The sequence below is a fragment of the Schistocerca piceifrons genome, chromosome 6 (genome assembly GCF_021461385.2).
Source record: "Schistocerca piceifrons isolate TAMUIC-IGC-003096 chromosome 6, iqSchPice1.1, whole genome shotgun sequence".
NCBI lineage: Eukaryota > Metazoa > Arthropoda > Insecta > Orthoptera > Acrididae > Schistocerca > Schistocerca piceifrons.
Window position 1 is genome coordinate 56881793 of NC_060143.1, and position 8717 is coordinate 56890509.

Here is an 8717-nt window from a genome sequence, read left to right on the forward strand (position 1 = left end):
TAGTTTGATTTTGTTTCACAGTACTCATTTATTGTGTTAACCGGTTTTCGACTTACAAGGCCATCGTCAGACATTTAATGACTATTCTCGCCAAAGAAGTTACAATGTTTGTAAACGCACAGTAAACGACATCTTTGACAGTATAGTGGTAATGCAATGTAAAAAGTAAAAAATTTGAAGAATAATTAAATATAAATGGAGTAAACAGGAAAAAACTTCAATACAGAACTGGAAAAGCATGCCTGCATAACAGTTTACATTAATAAACAAAACCAGTAGAATTAAATGAATTTAGTTCTTGAAAAAGCTTCTTCAAGAGGTATAAAACATGGAGAGTGATACACAAGCCAATTAAAAGAAAGGATTACCAATTGTAACAACAGAATATATGAAGAACTTAAGCGCTATCAGCATGATAGACAGAAACGAGTAAATGTGGGAAAACGGAGTAATGAAAGGGAACATACAGTAAATGCCGTTTTTGGGAGTGTGGCGGTACTGAATTTTAAAAAGTAAAAAGTTGAATAATATACAAATACAAAAGGAGCAAACAGAAGAAAGATTAACACATATTCAAGAACTATACCTGTATAGTAGTCTGCATTAAATAAATGAACCTGGTAAAATAAAAATAGCGCTTGATAAGACAGCTTCAAGAGGTGTTAAACATAGAAAGTAATACAAGTACCACGTAAAGGAAAGACGACTATTTTAGCTACAGATTTTATGGACTACATAGCCAGTTTCAATAAAATAAAAGAATTCAATGAATACAGGAAAATGGTGGACAAACACTGTGGAAAGTAATGAAGAACTTAAAGGATTATATGGAATTTAGAAGAGAAGAAGTATTAAGTTGCGTCTGGTCATTTAAGATTACACCTGGACTGTGAGGTAGATGTCTGTTAATTTCCAGGGCTTCCAGCTGATTACGTTCTTGGCCTTTATTTGCTAAATGAAGGACATGGGACTCTGGCTGGTACTTGTGACCCTCACTCAGTACGTGCCCAGCAAATGAGAATTCGGCAACATTCAGCTGCGTTCATGTTCATCTAGTCTAGTAGCTATGTCTTTGCCGACTGACCAATGTAAAACTTGTCGTAATCAGAACAGGTCATTTTCTATAACCCACTGTTGGCTAATAAATGGGTCTTGTTTTTGCTTTGGAAAATTCTCTTAACATAGTAGGAAACCCTTTACTTGCAGCATTTCATTGTTTTTCCTACAAATTGTGACACCTCTCCTATATACAGATATGTACACCACTTCTTGCAGATAGTGGAAGGGGCAACAGATGGAGCACAGAGGAGGGGTATGAATTTATGTTTTTGTTTCCTACGCAAGATATACACAATCAGGACTGGATTGTAGCTGTTGGTTGAGGCAATAAATGTCATTGTCTCTACCTCTCTTTCAAAATCATCTGCAGACATGGGGACAGATATTAGACAGTGTGCCAATGAGTGGAAAGCTGTATATTTGTGGGTTGTGGAGTGTTGTGAGCATACTGTTATTAATTTTAAACAAATATACCAATAGTTATAAATTAGTTATTGAGTAAGCTCTACAAGCATGCCAAAACAGATTTCTCCACATTTACACAAACGATTATACCAGCATCCCATATGATTATACCAGCATCCTATCAACCTATATATTTATTTAATGAGATCTTAGTAGCTGAATGTTTGTAAGATAGCGATGTGACTAGCATAGGACTGCAGCGCAGAGCTGAATAAGGTATCAGGTAAGCTTGTTCCGTCCAGTTCCGTTCGTGGAGTATGAAATTGAATAACGCCAGTGTTTTCTATGTTTAAAATTAAATAATATGGTATGAGGTTGCTAATCAATCAAGGCTACGTGTTCTGTATATTTAAAATGTATAAATGTTATTATATGTCTAATCTCAAGACTGTTGGGCAAGTTGTAAGCTGCTTTACTGAGTAAGGCAGTGAGTCACATGACCAAGTTTTTAAATAAGAATGTAGTGCAGAGTGCTTGGTCTTTCATCTTCGTCTCTTGGTTGGCGATGTTGGCTTAGGTACAAAGTTTGTGGACCAGGGAGTCACTTGAGCTTAAGTGTTACTCGAACTTTGATGTGCACCAGTTCAGGATAACAAAAAATTTCTAAGTCTGACTGCCACTGGACAAAAGCTTATAGTCAGGCTAACAGTTATTGAATATATCAACTGCAGTTAATTTGTTACTGTATAAAAACGTCTAGGCACTGATTGAACTTTGAGATTTCTTTGCAGTTGTACTGGTTTAATGTACAGCTCTATTCCTTGAGTTCACATTCGTTACTGTCAACAACAGTTGCGTTTGCACTGCAGAATTGTTTTGGTTGCTTGTATCTTCACTGTGTTGAGTAACAACCAGTGTGAGAGCACCAGACGAATCAATTTGTGTGTGACTGGAATAAACGAACAATCAACGATTAATCCTTTGTTTGTAGGCCACAGTATTATTCTGTGGGATCATATTCTTAGCGTTTTTCCTTTTAACCAACATAATTAATTTACTGATTCGTTTAATTGTATCAATGATTCTCATTGCTAAATTAAGGTGCCTTATATATTATCAATGCTCCTATACGAGCTTAAAGCAACAGTGCATGAGCTACCCGTTTTGATCAGATAAGCCAATTTCAAATCTATAGTCGCGTACTCACACTCTAGTAACAGGTAGCAACGAACTGAAACTCGATGGCGATTTATTTCTCATCTCTGTCTCCGACTCCCAGTGAGGAATCAAGTGCATGCTCTCTAATAAGTGCAATTGTGCTTTTCGGGACAACCTCTCCAACTGGGTCACAGAGTGCTATAGCCAGCTGGAGTACTGACATCTGGTCAGTCGACGCACTGCCGTTGCCTTGCAAGTCTTTTGTTTGAGCTTGTGCACAGCTTTTCGGTAAATCAATCTGAAGTGTTAAATGGCGCAACATTTTTCTCAGATTTCCTTCCGTGACCGCTGCTAACTAGTCAAGTTCGTTCCCGTTTAGAGAAAACGCACAACTTGCCGTAATGTCCGAGCAATGGGCTGAAGTGTTCTGCGGTGGCTGCAACCTGCCTACGTGGTACTGCTTCCCATACAACTCCGGAAAAAACGCTTCCCTTGCACGTAGAGCACGCAATAGATGAAAGTTTATGTTTGTTAGGAGAACATGTAATTTTTAAAAAAATTGTGAGACATATCAAATCTAAATATACGTGCCACTCGTTTCAACTTATTCAACATGTGCTCTCCGAACAGCATAATGTGGGCAGGAGTTCTGTTCCTCATTCGTACACGTTTTCGTTGGTTATATCTAGAAGACAAATAATTAACCAGTGTAATATGAATCTTGGTCATGTAGCTGAATAGTAGAGGTTACGACGTTTCATTCTCAGTTCCTCCAGGTTACTTCATATAACATCTCATAGTATTCCTTTTTTTTTTTCATTATATGGATCATCACCTGATATGCTACTTTATCCTCAGCAACTTTCTTGGCTTTCGTTTACAACGTTAGGATCCTCAGTTAATGTAGTTTATTCGTAAGTATTGCCTCGGTACTTGCTTACACACTAGAATCCTTTCACCATATTACATATTTTTTTTGATTTTTGGCTCTTTCCTTAATGTAGCCTCCTTAAAAGCATCCAATGTATTTTCGACAATTTCTTTTTGTTTTAAAAAATATTCTGGTATAGCTGTACAGGACGCGAAAAATACAACAGGCCCATAAAATATTTCGTCGTCATCCGCGCAAAGAACGGATGACGCAACCAGGATTCCTTATCTTAAGGTGAACAACATATTTTCCGGGCTATTTTCGTTTTACCCAGGCTGTACAATAATATACACTAAATCTCGAAATTTTTCAGGCTGGGTCCTAGAGGAACCAAGCTGTTTCAGAATTTATTATCCTGTAACTCGACTAAAATTCGTTTCTTGTTAGAGATGATGGATCATATTACATTAGCAAATGGCAGCATTGTACATTATGTCTATTAATTTTCATTTGCTCTTTAAATCACAACTAGGTGAATCCAGGAGGTCGTAGTAATCAATCGAAAAACGGATTTTGTGTGAACCAGGCATACACGGCTTAACAAATGGGTACACGACAATAGGGTTATTGTCCATTCCTCCATAGGTCTTAACAGATCATTAAAAACTTTTAAATTGTCCATAAACAATTATGAATGTTCAAGAAAGTGATGAAAACTTTGAGAAATTCTTGAATAGCTTACTTGGTGTCTTAAATGAAACACTTCCACCTAGACTCTGCACCAATAAAACAAGAAATAAATTATATTGGATTACCCAGGGCATAAAAATTTCCAGTGTAAGGAAAAGGCAATTGCACAGAGAATTAAAAATACTAAAGATAGTGATTTCATTGAATATGTTACACTCTATAAAACCGTATTTAAAAGAGTTATCAAGGCAACAAAACAATTCGTAAATAACAGGATAATTTTAAACCATTAAAATAAGGCAAAGGAAGCCTATAAACAAGAAATTTAAAAAACTGACATTAAAAAAAGTACTATTGTAAGTGTAACTCAAATGTACTTTAATGAATTCTTTGCCAGATTTATAAAGTCTTATGTAAATGTAACAATTTATCACAACAAAGTAAAGACCTGTGGCCTAAATGAAAACTCTGAATACTTTACAAATTTTTTGAAAGTTTCTGTGGAAGATGTAGAAAATGTAACCCCAACATTACAAAACAAAAACTGTAGGTTGGGATGGAATACTCACCACAGTTATTAAAGCAGTACACAATAAAATTGAAAAACCACTAGCTCAAATAATAACTCAATACTTTGAAGAGGGGTGTTTCCCAGAGGTACTGAAATATGCTGAAGTCAAACCACCCTTCAAAAATGGATTAAGAGGGATAATGGGAAATTATTGTCCTATCACAATTCTCTCAGTCATGTGTAAAATGTTTGAAAACCTTGCTGTTGCCCAAATCCAAAACTTCATTGCAAAATATTGTATTAATTCTACATAATTTATTTGGTATTTCAACAGGAGAAAAACACCATAGAAGCTGTGAACAGTTTCATTGAGAAAATAAGTACATCATTACACAACATAAGGAATTTTCTCTGACCTCACAAAAGCCTTTCCTTCTGTAAACTATGCAGTGCTTATTTACAAACTTGAAAAGTATGGCATTAGCAGCAATGCTCTACAATGACACAAATATACTTATCAAACAGAAAACAAAGAGTCAGAATCTCGTTAAATGTTATGTACTTTTTTTTCTGGCTGGAAAAAAAATTACCTCAGCATGTTCCACAAGGCTCCATATTAGGCCCAGTCCTATTTCTCTTCTATGTTAATGACTTACCAATAAATATCAGCTCCCTGTCAGTTCTTTTTGCAGATTATACATCTGTCTTAGTTAAAAATCAGGATCTGGAAGGAATTATCAAATCTGTAACTTGATTTCAGTTAAATGGGTTGAATCTAAACTTGTCTAAGACTCACATGATGCAATTCAAAGCCAAACAGTCAAAATGTGAGCAGATTAAGACTGTTCACCAAGATATAGAAGAAAATGACTCAGCCAAGTTCATAGGTTTACATGTAGATAAAAATTTGAGTTGGCAGGCACAAACTGAATACCTAACAAACAAAGTGAGTAGCTTGGCACTTGCAATGCAAATATTATCAACTGCAACTGATGGATAAACGAAAAATAGCATATACAAGCTGCGTTAGATCCATTAGTAGGTATCTCATTGTTTTTTGAGGTATCTCGACACACATAGTGGGGACACCAGAACACAGAACAAATTCATTTGAAATAAGTGTACTGCAATATAAAGATCCATGTCATCTATTATTTAGAATATATCGACCTATATGTATGGGGAACGAAAAGTTAATAATCTCTCTCTCTCTCTCTCTCTCTCTCTCTCTCTCTCTCTCACACACACACACACACACACACACACACATATATACATATATATATATATATATACACTCCTGGAAATGGAAAAAAGAACACATTGACACCAGTGTGTCAGACCCACCATACTTGCTCCGGACACTGCGAGAGGGCTGTACAAGCAATGATCACACGCACGGCACAGCGGACACACCAGGAACCGCGGTGTTGGCCGTCGAATGGCGCTAGCTGCGCAGCATTTGTGCACCGCCGCCGTCAGTGTCAGCCAGTTTGCCGTGGCATACGGAGCTCCATCGCAGTCTTTAACACTGGTAGCATGCCGCGACAGCGTGGACGTGAACCGTATGTGCAGTTAACGGACTTTGAGCGAGGGCGTATAGTGGGCATGCGGGAGGCCGGGTGGACGTACCGCCGAATTGCTCAACACGTGGGGCGTGAGGTCTCCACAGTACATCGATGTTGTCGCCAGTGGTCGGCGGAAGGTGCACGTGCCCGTCGACCTGGGACCGGACCGCAGCGACGCACGGATGCACTACAAGACCGTAGGATCCTACGCAGTGCCGTAGAGGACCGCACCGCCACTTCCCAGCAAATTAGGGACACTGTTGCTCCTGGGGTATCGGCGACGACCATTCGCAACCGTCTCCATGAAGCTGGGTTACGGTCCCGCACACCGTTAGGCCGTCTTCCGCTCACGCCCCAACATCGTGCAGCCCGCCTCCAGTGGTGTCGCGACAGGCGTGAATGGAGGGACGAATGGAGACGTGTCGTCTTCAGCGATGAGAGTCGCTTCTGCCTTGGTGTCAATGATGGTCGTATGAGTGTTTGGCGCCGTGCAGGTGAGCGCCACAATCAGGACTGCATACGACCGAGGCACACAGGACCAACACCCGGCATCATGGTGTGGGGAGCGATCTCCTACACTGGCCGTACACCACTGGTGATCGTCGAGGAGACACTGAATAGTGCACGGTACATCCAAACCGTCATCGAACCCATCGTTCTACCATTCCTAGACCGGCAAGGGAACTTGCTGTTCCAACAGGACAATGCACGTCTGCATGTATCCCGTGCCACCCATCGTGCTCTAGAAGGTGTAAGTCAACTACCCTGGCCAGCAAGATCTCAGGATCTGTCCCCCATTGAGCATGTTTGGGACTGGATGAAGCGTCGTCTCACGCGGTCTGCACGTCCAGCACGAACGCTGGTCCAACTGAGGAGCCAGGTGGAAATGGCATGGCAAGCCGTTCCACAGGACTACATCCAGCATCTCTACGATCGTCTCCATGGGAGAATAGCAGCCTGCATTGCTGCGAAAGGTGGATATACACTGTACTAGTGCCGACATTGTGCATGCTCTGTTGCCTGTGTCTATGTGCCTGTGGTTCTGTCAGTGTGATCATGTGATGTATCTGACCCCAGGAATGTGTCAATAAAGTTTCCCCTTCCTGGGACAATGAATTCACGGTGTTCTTATTTCAATTTCCAGTGGTATATATATATATATATATATATATATATATATATATATATATATATATATATATATATATATATCTGTGTGTGTGCGTGTGTGTGTGTGTGTGTGTGTGAGAGAGAGAGAGAGAGAGAGAGAGAGAGGGAGAGGGAGAGAGAGAGAGAGAGAGAGAGGGAGATAGAGCTTATTAACTCTTCGTTCCCCATACATGAATTATTTGAAGGAAACCATTTTATTCATTCATGTGATACTAGAAATAAAGAAAATTTTATGCTCCCCTCCCACTGCCTTGAACTGTATACCCAGGGACCTCAGTACATGGGAATGAAAATTTCTCATAACTTAAAATTGACTAGTATATGTATATGAATTTAGATCCACTTAAAAAAAGTTAGAATATATGGGAAACTGAAATGTTATTAGACAGTGGATGACTTCATGTAGGATGAACAAGAAATTTGAGCTGGATACAATGTGTCATACATTCCAAGAAATATCATTATACTGTTATTATTTATCTTAGTGCTGTTATTTATCAATGTAAAAATCATTGAAACTGTAATATAAATTTTTGACATATCTCCTTTAAAAAACCATATGAATTGTAAATGTATGTGATGAGATGAACAAACCACAATTCTACAATTCTTTTCAGTTAAATTTCCGTTGTTTTGGGACATTCCTCAGTATTATGAACTTATGAAGCTACAGATGAATTGAGTAAACGAATACAATAATACCAAAAACATTCATTGTGATGACATTTAATCATAAATGAAACAACATTAATTTGCTCAACTAGCCAAAGAACAAGGGATGTAAACCTGCTGGCTATCACAAAGATTGTAAAATGTTTATACTTTACAAGCACATCCATATCCAAAATGTTGTACACACTATTTCATTGTATGGAAGATAACTTCAGTAACCCTTTTATTCAACATCTTGCTACTGAAAACCAGTGAGCATCAAATGAATTACATTTTAAATATTCGTCAATGGCTACAAGCAATGGCAAAATGCATCTCGAAAGCGTGTCTTGTTAATGTCCAGTCCAATGATAAACATTACTTTACAAATCATCTTTTTTGCAGATGGAGAGAGATAAACTATGAGCCATTACAATTTCTAACTCCATGCGTGATATCTATGAATGATGTACTGAATGCCTTTCATAGACCATTTAATTTCGTCCAGCTGGCACAGTTTTCCAAGAAACTAGGGAAGTGGTCTGTTTGTAAACGCTTGAAAAGACGATTTACGTTTTAACGAAGTTTACCCGCTTCGCTAATTAATGAGGACATTGTCATCAGCCCCCACGTC